The sequence below is a fragment of the Amphiprion ocellaris genome, chromosome 6 (assembly GCF_022539595.1).
Source record: "Amphiprion ocellaris isolate individual 3 ecotype Okinawa chromosome 6, ASM2253959v1, whole genome shotgun sequence".
NCBI classification, from domain to species: domain Eukaryota; kingdom Metazoa; phylum Chordata; class Actinopteri; family Pomacentridae; genus Amphiprion; species Amphiprion ocellaris.
Genome location: NC_072771.1, coordinates 12,757,864 through 12,771,664, shown reverse-complemented (window position 1 = coordinate 12,771,664; position 13,801 = coordinate 12,757,864). Strand labels below are relative to the sequence as shown.

The following is a 13,801-nucleotide window of genomic DNA, read 5'->3' as shown; positions in this document are numbered from 1 at the left end:
CTACAATACTATAAATAAAACACTTTAAAAATCTATAGAATACTGGGCGCCTGTATAGCTCAACGCGTTGAGCGGGCGACCCATGTACAGAGGCTGGTCCCCGATGCAGCTGGCCCGGGTTCGATTCCCGCTCGTGGCCCTTTGCTGCATGTCTTCCCCCGACTCTTCTCCCCTGTTTCCTGTCTCTCTCTCACTGTGCCTATCTAATAAAGCTGACAAAAAGGCCAAAAAAAAAAAAAAACTTAAAAAAAAAAATAACGAGAAAAATAACTTTGATGACATTATTTAAAAAAAATAAATAAATAAAAAATAAAAAAATCTATAGAATACTAATTGTATAAAAGTCAATATACAATATTTACACATTTCAAGGCCCAGTGATATAAAGTGAATTAAAGTGATTTTGACAGGTAGTAAGAAAACTACAGTTGTAGTAAGCTACATAAGGTGCATAGACATTTAACAATCCAAACAGATTGAGAAGGAATGCTAAAAATGACTAATTAGATCAAGAAAAGGGTGTGCAGAATAAAATACTACAATAAACAGTATGTGCTGTGCTCTTTTCACACTATAAATGAATCAATTAAATCAATCAAATGAGAAAAAGAAACAAACAATCTCCTACAACCTGATTTTCATATTCTATCACATAAAGCAATAAACTTTGAAATGCACATTGTGGGTCTGTTTGAACCTTACAAGAATTGCAGGGTGATGCCAGCTTGTTTCAGGTTTTCAATAATAGTATCCAGATTATCTGGGCTGGCCTGGGTGTTAAGGTCAGTCAGGAGGACGATGTTGAGACAATCGTACTTCTTCTCCCTTTAAAAGGTACAATGGAAAAACTGCTGTAATATTAATATTATGTAATGTTAGTTGTAATATTAATATGTAATATTAGTGAAGGAGTTTGTAAATTCTCAGAAAAATTGTGGGGGCATCAGGCTGTACACAAAGAGGAACAAGTACAAGTATCAATGAAATATTTCCCTCACAACGACATCACTGTTCATTACTAAATTAAAAGCTAAACAGCAAATAGTATAACAGTAATTTTTCAATCAAATATTTGTCAACCCAAAAACTAATTCATTTCAGTTGTGCTGATAATTTTCAAAAGCTAAAAACCCTATAATTTATTGTTCACACATTTGCAAATATAAAGACGAACTTCAGCTGAACTGTTTCATAAAATTACAGCCTGACTATCTGGAACTTTAAGTCAAACTAAAGGTTCACATTTCCATTAACAAGCTTCTAAATGTAGGTAAAGGCACACAGACTTTATAGTCCTCATTTTGTTCTTGTTTTTAAAGTGAAGGTGAAGGTAATAAGAAGTTTCTGCAGAGCAAACTCATCAAACCGAGTGAATAACTCCCAAACTGAGTGCTTTCAATACAAAATTTCCTTTGTGTTGACACTGCTGACTTTCCTTGCGGAGCAGCAGTCAAAACACGGCAGCACAAAGAGGGGATTTTGGGCTAAATCATACAAATCATATAACAGATTAGAGCAAGCATACCAAAACACAATAAAACCACAAATGCCGTCTAATAAAAGTAACCACTGTGATCTGAGAATGAAAAAAACTAAATAAAAAAGATATATATACAGATAGATAGATAGATAGATAGATAGATAGATTGATAGATAGATTCAAAAAATAAGAAAAAAATTAACAGATGTATTTTTTCAACAGTTTTACAGGGTTTTTAAGCGGCTACATCCCTGTCAAAACTAAGCTAATCCACTCTATTACCACTAATAACAATTATGTTATTTCTTGAGCATCTTTCAAAACTGGAGGTACAACATATCAAAAAGCAACAACAAGAACTGAATATAAGTCAATAAAACATTTTAAAGTAAGAACGCTCAGACGTCATTAGACTGTGACGTTATTCTGACGTCATTCGTGGCTTCAGCTGAGGCTATAAATACCGGACTTCTCTGAGAACTTTGGAATACTTCTGATCAGATTTTTTTTATTCAAAAATGGCATGGCTGAAACCACACATCGAAATTCAGGACAGCTCCGACTCATACTATGTCGAAAAGGTCATTGGAAGCGGTTTCTCTGGAAAAGTGGCTTTGTGCAAAAAAGCCGACAGTGAAGAGCTGGTCGCTCTAAAAGTGATCTGGAGTAGCAGCAAAGTATTCGGCAAAAAAGAGGTTGAATACTTGTCCAGACTCAAAGAACTCGATGTTGACAAGCACAATCTGGTAAAGTTTATCAAGCATTTTGAATTTGCAGATGACATTTGTCTGACCTTTGAAGTACTTGATGTAAGCCTCCATGATTTCCTAAAAACGAGGAACGAGAAGCTGCTAAGTGTAGCGGAGATCAGACCCATCGCTTGTCAGATGTTGGTGGCTGTCAAAGCAATACAAAAAATTGGTTTGAATCATTGTGACATCAGCACACAAAACATAATGCTCGTTAATCATGACTTGCACCCGTTTAAAGTGAAGCTCATTGATTTTGGCTTTGCTGAAGAGCGATTAACAGAAAATCATAGAGACATGCGTCGTCTTGGCAATGTCTTGAAAGCATTGTTTGACAGCGGAGGAGTTAGCCACCAAAAATCTGACAACCTCATAGAGGAGGAAGATGTCAAAGAGTTTAAAAGTTTTCTCACGTTGATGCTGGAAACTGACAATATAACCCCTGACATGGTGCTAAGCCATCCTTTCATAACAATGTCTCACTTGTCTGGGGACACCTGTGACAGTGCGTACCTGGCAACAGCGCATCAGTGCATGGAGATGGCAGGAGTACAGCCCCTTGTGGCCTCACCTAATGAGCCAAGTCCTTCAGGAGCATGCTGCTCAGAATGTGGCGTTGTAGGCTTGACGGACGCCCCATTGCACCTAAATCAATGTGCGAGAAAATGCACTGTAAAGAGAGTTGCCTTTAGTTTAGTAGGTTTGGAGCAAGCCCAAGACAAGAAAGAACACAACGTGGAAGAGACGACAAGAAATGCGCAACAAACTGAAACCCCAGGACCCTCAAAATCACAGAATCAACGAAAAGGCACACAGTTCACTGTTGCCCAACCTAAGAAAAAAAAAGAGAAAAAGACGCCAAGAAATGCGCAACAAACTGAAACCCCAGGACCCTCAAAATCACAGAATCAACAAAAAGGCACACAGTCCACTGCTGCCCAGCATAAGAAAAAAAAAGGGAAAAAGACAAGAAATGCGGTGAATAAAGCTGGACCCACCCCGGGGCCACGGACTACGCGGGATGGTAGACATCCAACCACCGGCGCAGTGAAGAAGGATGATAGACCACCCTGGAAGTGACTTCCAAAATCAGCGGGACAGCGGCAGGTGTCGTGTCAAAGTAGCTTCCCCCGATAGAAAGTGTATCCCCTGCCGCCGCGGGAGCGCGCGTGCATTCGGAAGGGTGGCGCTATAATTCTGTGTTTAGATATCAGCGTACACTCTAAAAAGAATTTACTTGAACCAACTTAAAAAAGTGTTTCAATTGATAACAACTAATATAATAAGTATTTTTAACTTATTTCTTTAGGTTGAACCAAACTTATATTTTTAGTCAGATTAAAGCAAAAAATTCAGTCATTTTTTTCTTTTATATTACTTTATTTTAACTTAAATCATATATAAAACCTACTTAATAATTTCAGAAAATTACACTTAAAACTCAACTGTATTCTAAAATAAAATTTTACACAAAAACAACTTATTGTTTTGTCCTTTTTTCGCTCAAAATCATTGTACATTCTAATGCACATTTTTACTTTAGTTCAACTTCAATTTTTCTAATTTCACCACTATAAATATTTTCACATCTCAATTCAAGCTTTTACATTCGATCACCGTTTTTCAAAGTTTGTCTGCCAATTATATAATACATATGTTTATGTTATTTCATTTTAAAGAATGGTAGTTAAAGAAAATAGGCATTAACAGTTCTCTAAACCAGTGGTGCTCAAACTGTGGTTATGTGTGAGTACTACACTGGTGGTACTTGGGCTTTTTCAGGTGGTACTTAATCATTTCCATTTTTGACTTTTACTTTGATAGCAGTTTATGAATAAAACAAAATGTGGATTGTTACGATCATGCTTTGACTGTCAAACATGTTTGGTAATTTAGCACCTGACATTTCAACCTAAATAAATGCTATACATCGCGTGTTGCGTAATTAATAATATTGATAGTGCTGCCTAATAATGTCTTTTCCTTCTCCTTTTTGTAATAAAGTGTAAGCGATCACCCTGCTGATGAAGCTGACCCCCCACCCACGAAAAAAATCCAAGCAAACAGGCTGAGTGGTTAGTTCTTCGTTTGTGCTGATTTGTGCCGTTAAAATTTTCGTTTGTGCTGCTATAGTTTTTGAGATATTAAAGATTATTTTTTAGGTTATTGAGAGGTCATCATCCCCCCAGCTTGCTCCAAAATGAACCAGACTGGTCTATTTTTTTAGTGCTTCGTTTGTGCTGATTTGTGCCGTTAAAATTTTCGTTTGTGCTGCTATACTTTCTGAGATATTACAAGTTTTATTTACAGACGATCACATGACCCGAATTGATGACGTCTGTGGTCTGCGACGTTTATAACGTGTTAATGTATATAACGTGTATAACAACTAATGTAATAACATCTGAGGATGTTCAACCTGTTTTATTGCTGGAAAATGTCTTTTTGAAATGACTTTGTGCATTTGTGTGTACATTTGTTCAATAAAATTTGGTTTAAAAAAACGTAAAATGTATTTTTGTTAAATAATTTGCATTTTTAATGAACTGTGCTTTATATTTACTTTGCCAATCACATTTCTGTCATAAGATAATAAATGAAATTGCTTCAAGGTTTATTTAAGAGCATGTAGCATTTAAAAAAAAAAAACATTCAGCACTCCCCATTAAGAACTACACAAAATAGCAGTCTTTCACAGCCAGTCAACAAGACACACACATTCAATGACCTTTACACAACTTTACCATTTCAGTGGTATTTTTACAACCTTCAGATAAATCTGATTTCTAGACACGGTAAGTGCACTTGTAAAATACCGAGGTTTTAGTTAAAATACTAAGTTAACACATGGCATAGCTAACATGGCATAGCTAACATGGCATAGCTAACATGGTATAGCTAAAATGGTATCGCTAACATTTTCAAAATTAAACAGGTAATACTTCATTTGCAAATGCACAAAAGACCCAAGTAAGCATGTGTAGATTGCTGGAGACTGATATGCTTTGTGTCTCCAGGCAGATTATATAGGCCAGGAGACAGATATCAGTAGCGCTGGTTTTTGTTAGTCTGCAGGTGACTTCGGCGAGGGCACACGCTCTGTCCTCTCCCCTTCTTCTCGGCATACTTTTCTTCCCCCTTTCGTGTTGTGTGTCCATGAGAATGTAAGTCATGTCCAGTTTATGTTGTTATATGTCTGCTAAAGTTTCGTTTAATCATCGGGGGGCTTTATTCTGCGCATAAGCCTCGAAGTTAGGCAGCATGCTCCCTTCACGTGATGAGCGCGTGTGCGCCTCGCCTCGCGTCCATTGGGACCATTAACCCCTTATTTGCCAAATGTTATTTGGGCTTTAGTTTTTAGTGTTTTAGAGGGCGGATTGATATTGTAATGTGTTTCTTTGGCATTATTCATAAAAGGGGCCACAGTATTAAAGGGCCTATATGTTGTTTGTACTGTTTTTGCCCTTATGTAAATTATAGCCTCTTTTGTTGAATGGTACACATATTCATGAACATTTCAGTAATATAGTCAATCTTTTTCATTATTTTATACATAATTTGTTGTCACTGTGTTATTACATTCATAATTGTCATCGCTTATTGTATTTTTTTTGTCTTTGTCCTTTTATAGAAACCACAGCAATAATAACTCAAACACAACCATAATCGCGACCATGGAAAATTCTCATTTGTGAATTAAGAGTGGCATGATTGAGTGTAAACTAGCATTCTCTTTTGTTCTGGCCGGACAACCTGGGGCGATTGAATGTAACTGAACCAGTCTAAATACAGTCCTTCCTAGAGGTCACAAGTTTGGGTCTCCTTCCCGACACCTCCTTTACAAATAGTATAACAGTAATTTTTCAATCAAATATTTGTCAACCCAAAAACTAATTCATTTCAGTTGTGCTGATAATTTTCAAAAGCTAAAAACCCTATAATTTATTGTTCACACATTTGCAAATATAAAGACGAACTTCAGCTGAACTGTTTCATGAAATCACAGCCTGATTATCTGGAACTTTAGGTCAAACTAAAGGTTCACATTTCCATTAACAAGCTTCTAAATGTAGGTAAAGGCACACAGACTTTATAGTCCTCATTTTGTTCTTGTTTTTAAAGTGAAGGTGAAGGTAATAAGAAGTTTCTGCAGAGCAAACTCATCAAACCGAGTGAATAACTCCCAAACTGAGTGCTTTCAATACAAAATTTCCTTTGTGTTGACACTGCTGACTTTCCTTGCGGAGCAGCAGTCAAAACACGGCAGCACAAAGAGGGGATTTTGGGCTAAATCATACAAATCATATAACAGATTAGAGCAAGCATACCAAAACACAATAAAACCACAAATGCCGTCTAATAAAAGTAACCACTGTGATCTGAGAATGAAAAAAACTAAATAAAAAAGATATATATACAGATAGATAGATAGATAGATAGATAGATAGATTGATAGATAGATTCAAAAAATAAGAAAAAAATTAACAGATGTATTTTTTCAACAGTTTTACAGGGTTTTTAAGCGGCTACATCCCTGTCAAAACTAAGCTAATCCACTCTATTACCACTAATAACAATTATGTTATTTCTTGAGCATCTTTCAAAACTGGAGGTACAACATATCAAAAAGCAACAACAAGAACTGAATATAAGTCAATAAAACATTTTAAAGTAAGAACGCTCAGACGTCATTAGACTGTGACGTTATTCTGACGTCATTCGTGGCTTCAGCTGAGGCTATAAATACCGGACTTCTCTGAGAACTTTGGAATACTTCTGATCAGATTTTTTTTATTCAAAAATGGCATGGCTGAAACCATCCATCCATCCATCCATTATCTATACACCACTTAATCCTCACTAGGGTCGCGGGGGGGCTGGAGCCTATCCCAGCTGACTCGGGCGAAGGCAGGGGACACCCTAGACAGGTCGCCAGTCTGTCGCAGGGCCACATACAAAGACAAACAAGCACTCACACATTCACACCTACGGGCAATTTAGAATGATCAATTAACCTCAGCATATTTTTGGACTGTGGGAGGAAGCCGGAGTGGCATGGCTGAAACCACACATCGAAATTCAGGACAGCTCCGACTCATACTACGTCGAAAAGGTCATTGGAAGCGGTTTCTCTGGAAAAGTGGCTTTGTGCAAAAAAGCCGACAGTGAAGAGCTGGTCGCTCTAAAAGTGATCTGGAGTAGCAGCAAAGTATTCGGCAAAAAAGAGGTTGAATACTTGTCCAGACTCAAAGAACTCGATGTTGACAAGCACAATCTGGTAAAGTTTATCAAGCATTTTGAATTTGCAGATGACATTTGTCTGACCTTTGAAGTACTTGATGTAAGCCTCCGTGATTTCCTAAAAACGAGGAACGAGAAGCTGCTAAGTGTAGCGGAGATCAGACCCATCGCTTGTCAGATGTTGGTGGCTGTCAAAGCAATACAAAAAATTGGTTTGAATCATTGTGACATCAGCACACAAAACATAATGCTCGTTAATCATGACTTGCACCCGTTTAAAGTGAAGCTCATTGATTTTGGCTTTGCTGAAGAGCGATTAACAGAAAATCATAGAGACATGCGTCGTCTTGGCAATGTCTTGAAAGCATTGTTTGACAGCGGAGGAGTTAGCCACCAAAAATCTGACAACCTCATAGAGGAGGAAGATGTCAAAGAGTTTAAAAGTTTTCTCACGTTGATGCTGGAAACTGACAATATAACCCCTGACATGGCGCTAAGTCATCCTTTCATAACAATGTCTCACTTGTCTGGGGACACCTGTGACAGTGCATACCTGGCAACAGCGCATCAGTGCATGGAGATGGCAGGAGTACAGCCCCTTGTGGCCTCACCTAATGAGCCAAGTCCTTCAGGAGCATGCTGCTCAGAATGTGGCGTTGTAGGCTTGACGGACGCCCCATTGCACCTAAATCAATGTGCGAGAAAATGCACTGTAAAGAGAGTTGCCTTTAGTTTAGTAGGTTTGGAGCAAGCCCAAGACAAGAAAGAACACAACGTGGAAGAGACGACAAGAAATGCGCAACAAACTGAAACCCCAGGACCCTCAAAATCACAGAATCAACAAAGCAGCACACAGTCCACTGCTGCCCAAGACAAGAAAGAACACAACGTGGAAGAGACGACAAGAAATGCGCAACAAACTGAAACCCCAGGACCCTCAAAATCACAGAATCAACAAAAAGGCACACAGTCCACTGCTGCCCAACATAAGAAAAAAAAAGGGGAAAAGACAAGAAATGCGCAACAAACAGGCACTTCCAAATTACAGAACCAAAAAAGCGGCACACAATCTGCTGCTGCGGTGAATAAAGCTGGACCCACCCCGGGGCCACGGACTACGCGGGATGGCAGACATCCAATCACCGGCACAGTGAAGAAGGGTGAACCAAACACAAGACCACCCTGGAAGTGACTTCCAAAATCAGCGGGACAGCGGCAGGTGTCGTGTCAAAGTAGCTTCCCCCGACAGAAAGTGTATCCCCTGCCGCCGCAGGAGCGCGCGTGCATTCGGAAGGGTGGAGCTATAATTCTGTGTTTCGATATCAGCGTACACTCTAAAAAGAGGAGAGTGATCGCGAGATGCTGTGAGATCGCGAGATTCAGTGAGAGTGACGTAATTCAACATGGCGGCTCCCAGCTGCTAGATGAGAAGTAAACAAATCGCCGCTATCTCGACGTATTTGTATGAAAAATAAATAAATAAATAAAACAACAACCTAACTAAATAGCCTGCTCAAGATCGGAAACGGTAGTGCTCACAGTGGAGGACCTTGAGAACTTTATTGACGACTACTTCGTCCGGTGCACGATGGAAGACGCCAACCCGAGCAAGAGGAAGAAGGCAGACTCCTCGACGGACACACAAGACTTGGAGGTCACGGATATCCAGGTAAGTGTTCTCGAGTCAATTAATAAGAAGCTCGATATCCTTAGCTTGCTTCACCAGGAGATAAAAGACCTGAAAGCAAGCCTGGAGTTCACCCACCAGCAGATCGAGGATCTGCAGAGGGACAACACCGAACTCCGGTCCACGCTGACAGCGGTCACTTCAGAGGTGTGTACACTTAAAAAAGAAAACAAAACCCTGAGGGAGACCGTCCTGGACATCCAGTCGAGGAGCATGCGGGACAACCTGATCTTTTCTGGTATCCCTGAGTCCACACCGGATAACCCAGAGACCCTTGTTAAAAACTTCATGGTGTCGGCGCTTAAAATCCCTGCGGAAACGGTGAAAAACATCACTTTCCACCGCGTCCACCGGCTCGGACCCCGAGGAGGAAACCGACACCGCCCCATCATTGCAAAGTTCGAGCACTTCCAGCAGAAAGTGCTCGTAAGAAGCAAAGGACGGGAGCTGAAAGGCACGTCGTTCGGAATGAACGACCAGTTTCCCAGGGAAATCAACGAGAGGCGCAAAGTATTATATCCCATCATGAAAGAACACAGACAGAAAGGTAAACGGACTGCACTGGTTGTGGACAAACTATACATAGATGGGCAGCTATTTCGGGAACCCTCCATTACCCCCTGGCTCTTCTAAAAAAAAAAAAAAAAAAAAAAAAATGGCTTAAAGGTTTAATATATCACTTAGTCATTTATGTTAGAAAATGTTATTAAAAAAAAAAAAAAAAAAAAAAAAAACTCACAGGTGTAAATGTCTCACTCTCCTAACCTACACTCCCCACTGGAGAACCCCCTCCTCCTTCTACTTTTCTCTCTCTCCCTCTCTATATGTCTCCCTTTAGCTCTCTCCCCCTCTCACACACTCACCCCCTACACTCTCACTCACACTCTATGTACCCCCCATGTTTATTGTGCTTGTATGTTTTATAATGTGTTTGTTGATAGTTTTTCAGGCAATGATGTGCTATTATATAATGTATATATAGATCCTGACCTGCTGTATACATCTCTCTCCAACACTCACAGCTCACAGACAGCAACAGACAGCTCACAAGGACACACACAGATGTTATATTACATTACTACATACTCAGTGACAGAACATCTTCTCTCTGTATGTTCAAGTTTAATATCGTAACCTGGAATGTTCATGGCATACGCTCACAAACAAAAAGAGTTAAAATCATGGACTATGTCTCTAAATTAAAAGCAGATATTTTGCTCCTTCAAGAAACACATTTACTACAGTCGGAAGAAAAATGTTTATCAGACTCGAATTATAGTATTATCTTTTCATCTTGTTATAACAGCAGACAAAGAGGGGTCTCCATTCTAGTCCATAAGAGAATTCCATTCACTTTAAACAGTACAGTAACGGACTCAGAGGGCAGATATATTATTATCCAGGCAACAATCTTTAATAAATTATATTCTATTGTAAACCTCTATGCTCCGAATAATGAAGATCCAGCATTCTTTCACACTGTTTTCTCTCACTTAGCAGACTTATCTGCTAACTCAATAACTATTATCGGTGGTGACTTCAACATAGTTTTAAACCCTTCAGTAGATCGATCTAATAGTCCAATACACGTTAAACAGTCACAATCAGTTAAAGTCATACATGACTATATGAAAGATTTCGGACTAGACGACGTCTGGAGACTCAAAAACCCTACAAAGAGGGACTATACGTTTTTCTCTCCGGTGCACAAAACATTTTCAAGAATTGACTTTTTCCTCTTAAATAACTCTATCGCACATAAAGTTACTACTAAAATCCACCCAATCATTATCAGCGACCATGCACCAATATCACTCAGCCTGCAAACAGATTCCATCCCTAAACCTCCTCAGACTTGGCGCCTCAACATCTCTCTACTCAAAGATCCAGAATTTGATCGAGTAATAAGGAGTGAGTGGGCAGACTTTCTAAAAAACAATGACTCTAATGACTTATCTCCATCTTTGCTTTGGGAAACTGGAAAGGCCGTAATCAGAGGTAAAATAATATCATACTCCTCATACAAGAAAAAAAAAGATCTACAAACAGAGAAAGAAATTGAAGAAAAAATTAAACAACTTACAGAGAATTATGCAATAAACCCAAGTGATCAATTATGGTCCGAACTACAAAATGCAAAACTAAACCTCGATAATATCCTATCCAAGAAAACAGAGTTTTTATTACAACAACTAAGATATAATGATTTTGAACACAATAATAAATCTGGAAAATTTCTGGCGAACCAACTCCAGCGCAATAAAGAAAAATCCTTCATAACAGCAATTCAGGATCCCTCAGGAAAGTATACTCAGTCACCTCAGGAAATCAACCAGACCTTCTATAATTATTACCAGAGTTTATACTCAGCAGCAGTTAACCCAAACATAGAAGATATACATAATTTTCTCAACAATCTAAACATGCCCGAACTAACGTCAAATTACAGAGACATATTAGATGCTCCATTGACTATGAAAGAATTACAGTGTGCATTAGACAGTATGCCAGCAGGCAAGGCACCTGGTCCTGATGGTTTCCCTGCTGAATTTCTTAAACATTTTTGGTCAATGTTAGCACCCCTTTTCTTCAGGACAGTGACAGAGATTAAAAATAATGGTTATATCAGTCCGCACATGAATACAGCTGCAATTAAATTATTATTGAAACCAGACAAAGATCCTACGCTTCCCTCTAGCTATCGACCTCTGTCACTAATCAACACCGACATCAAAATTATCTCAAAAGCTCTCGCCTCTAGGCTGGAGAAAATCATCCCATCAATAATTCACAGCGATCAAACAGGATTTATAAATGGCCGACACTCCACCAACAACATCAGAAGACTTCTAAATCTAATCTCTTTGACGCAACGCCACAACAAAGAAGCTATTGTTATGTCACTAGACGCAGAAAAAGCCTTTGACAAAGTTAATTGGTCCTTTCTCTTTGCTGTGCTCCACAAATTTGGCTTCGGAGAATCATTTATCCAGTGGGTATCAGCTCTGTACAACTCACCCAAGGCTACAGTCACCACTAATGGGATCACTTCACAAAGCTTCAGTCTGCAAAGGGGAACGAGACAGGGATGCCCACTCTCTCCCTTATTGTTTGCGATCTTTATCGAACCATTAGCAACAGCTGTACGTCAGAACACCGATATCAAAGGTATCTGTGCTCTGGAGTCTGAACATAAAATTAACCTATACGCAGATGACATTTTACTTTATCTACAAGAACCCAAAACTTCAGTAAAGGAAGTATTTAACCTCATCACAACCTTCTCGCGTCTTTCAGACTACTCCATCAACTGGTCAAAATCAATTATATTACCTTTAACAGAAAACTCGTGGAAGCCCGCAGCCCAAAACTCGCATTATTCTTTTCCTACTGGCAACATCAGATATCTGGGCATAAATATTTCCTCCAAACTCTCAGAATTAGTTCACCTGAACTTCACTCCACTTTTGGACAAAGTCTGTGATGATCTGAGGCGTTGGAACAACCTCCCCATCTCCCTTTTGGGACGAATAGCTACAGTCAAAATGAAAATATTACCTAAAATCAACTATCTTTTCTCCATGATTCCATTTAAACCCACATCAAAGTGGTTCCAATCATTAGACTCCGCTATTGGTAAATTCTACTCAAAGAATAAAAAGGCTAAAATCAGTCTGACTACCCTCCAGAAGAATAAATCCGAAGGGGGACTGGAGGCTCCCAACTTCATGTATTATTATTTATCCAACCAAATACAATATCTCACCAAATGGATACATCCTCATGAAGAATATAACTCCTGGCTGGAACTAGAACAGTTAGATTGTAACCAGATCAAAATCTCTGACCTTCCCTTTATCACTTCTGCCCTTAAACATCACTCCTGCTTCAAGAACCCTATGATCGCTTCCACCTTGTCTGCTTGGTGGAAAGCACTGGAAACCACAGGCTCCCAATTAAAACCCAGTATACTCTCCCCAATCTGGCACAACCCTGATTTTGCAAACAACAAAATAGCTCTTTATTTCAGCACATGGGCAGAGAGAGGAGTCACTCACCTCCATCACCTTCTGGATGTTAACACATTTAGGACATATATAAACTTATTCCAAACATTTGAAATAAGAAATGGAAATTTTCTTCAGTACCTACAGGTAAAGAAGACTATTACAAGTAGAATTCCATCGCTTCAGACTACTTTACAGCCAACGGATTTACAGCCACCTGAATTTGTCAACTACATTGTGAAACTCTCTCCAAGAAATAAGAAGAATCTCTCAAAAATTTATAGTTTACTCTCAAAGACACACTCTATACACCTACCAACTCAAAAATGGGAAAAAGACGTATCCAAATCTTTTGACTCTGATTTTTGGACCCAAATCTGTGAAAACACATTTAAAATGACTAAAAACACCAACTTACAATTGATCCAATTTAAGGTGCTTCACAGAACGCATATAACGCAATATAAACTGTATAAAATGGGCTTCTCACGCTCAGACACATGTACGCAATGCACCCAAAACATGACTGACACTTACTTTCACGCTCTGTGGCTTTGTACACCCGTCTATCAATTCTGGGTAACAATCACGCAGAAACTCTCCAATATTTTGGACTGCGGGATTCCACATTCCCCGA

At 39.1% G+C, this 13,801-nt stretch overlaps 1 protein-coding gene across 6 annotated transcripts in view; it reads right to left on the bottom strand.

The window, feature by feature from the left end:
* Positions 1–8,707, bottom strand: part of p2rx4b (purinergic receptor P2X, ligand-gated ion channel, 4b) — a 36,092-nt gene extending 27,385 nt beyond the window's left edge. For 2 of the 6 annotated variants that reach the window (XM_023291998.3, XM_055011272.1), the window contains exons 1-4: positions 8,024–8,690; positions 2,743–7,658; positions 2,274–2,377; positions 703–825 (exon numbers count right to left, since the gene is read on the bottom strand). The gene's annotated coding sequence lies outside the window, so the exon portion shown is untranslated. Of the gene's footprint in view, positions 1–702; positions 826–2,273; positions 2,378–2,742; positions 7,659–8,023 lie in introns of all 6 variants that reach the window. The other 4 variants (XM_055011273.1, XM_055011274.1, XM_055011275.1 and 1 more) reach the window with 4 other exon arrangements.
* Between the last annotated feature and the right edge of the window lie 5,094 nt (positions 8,708–13,801).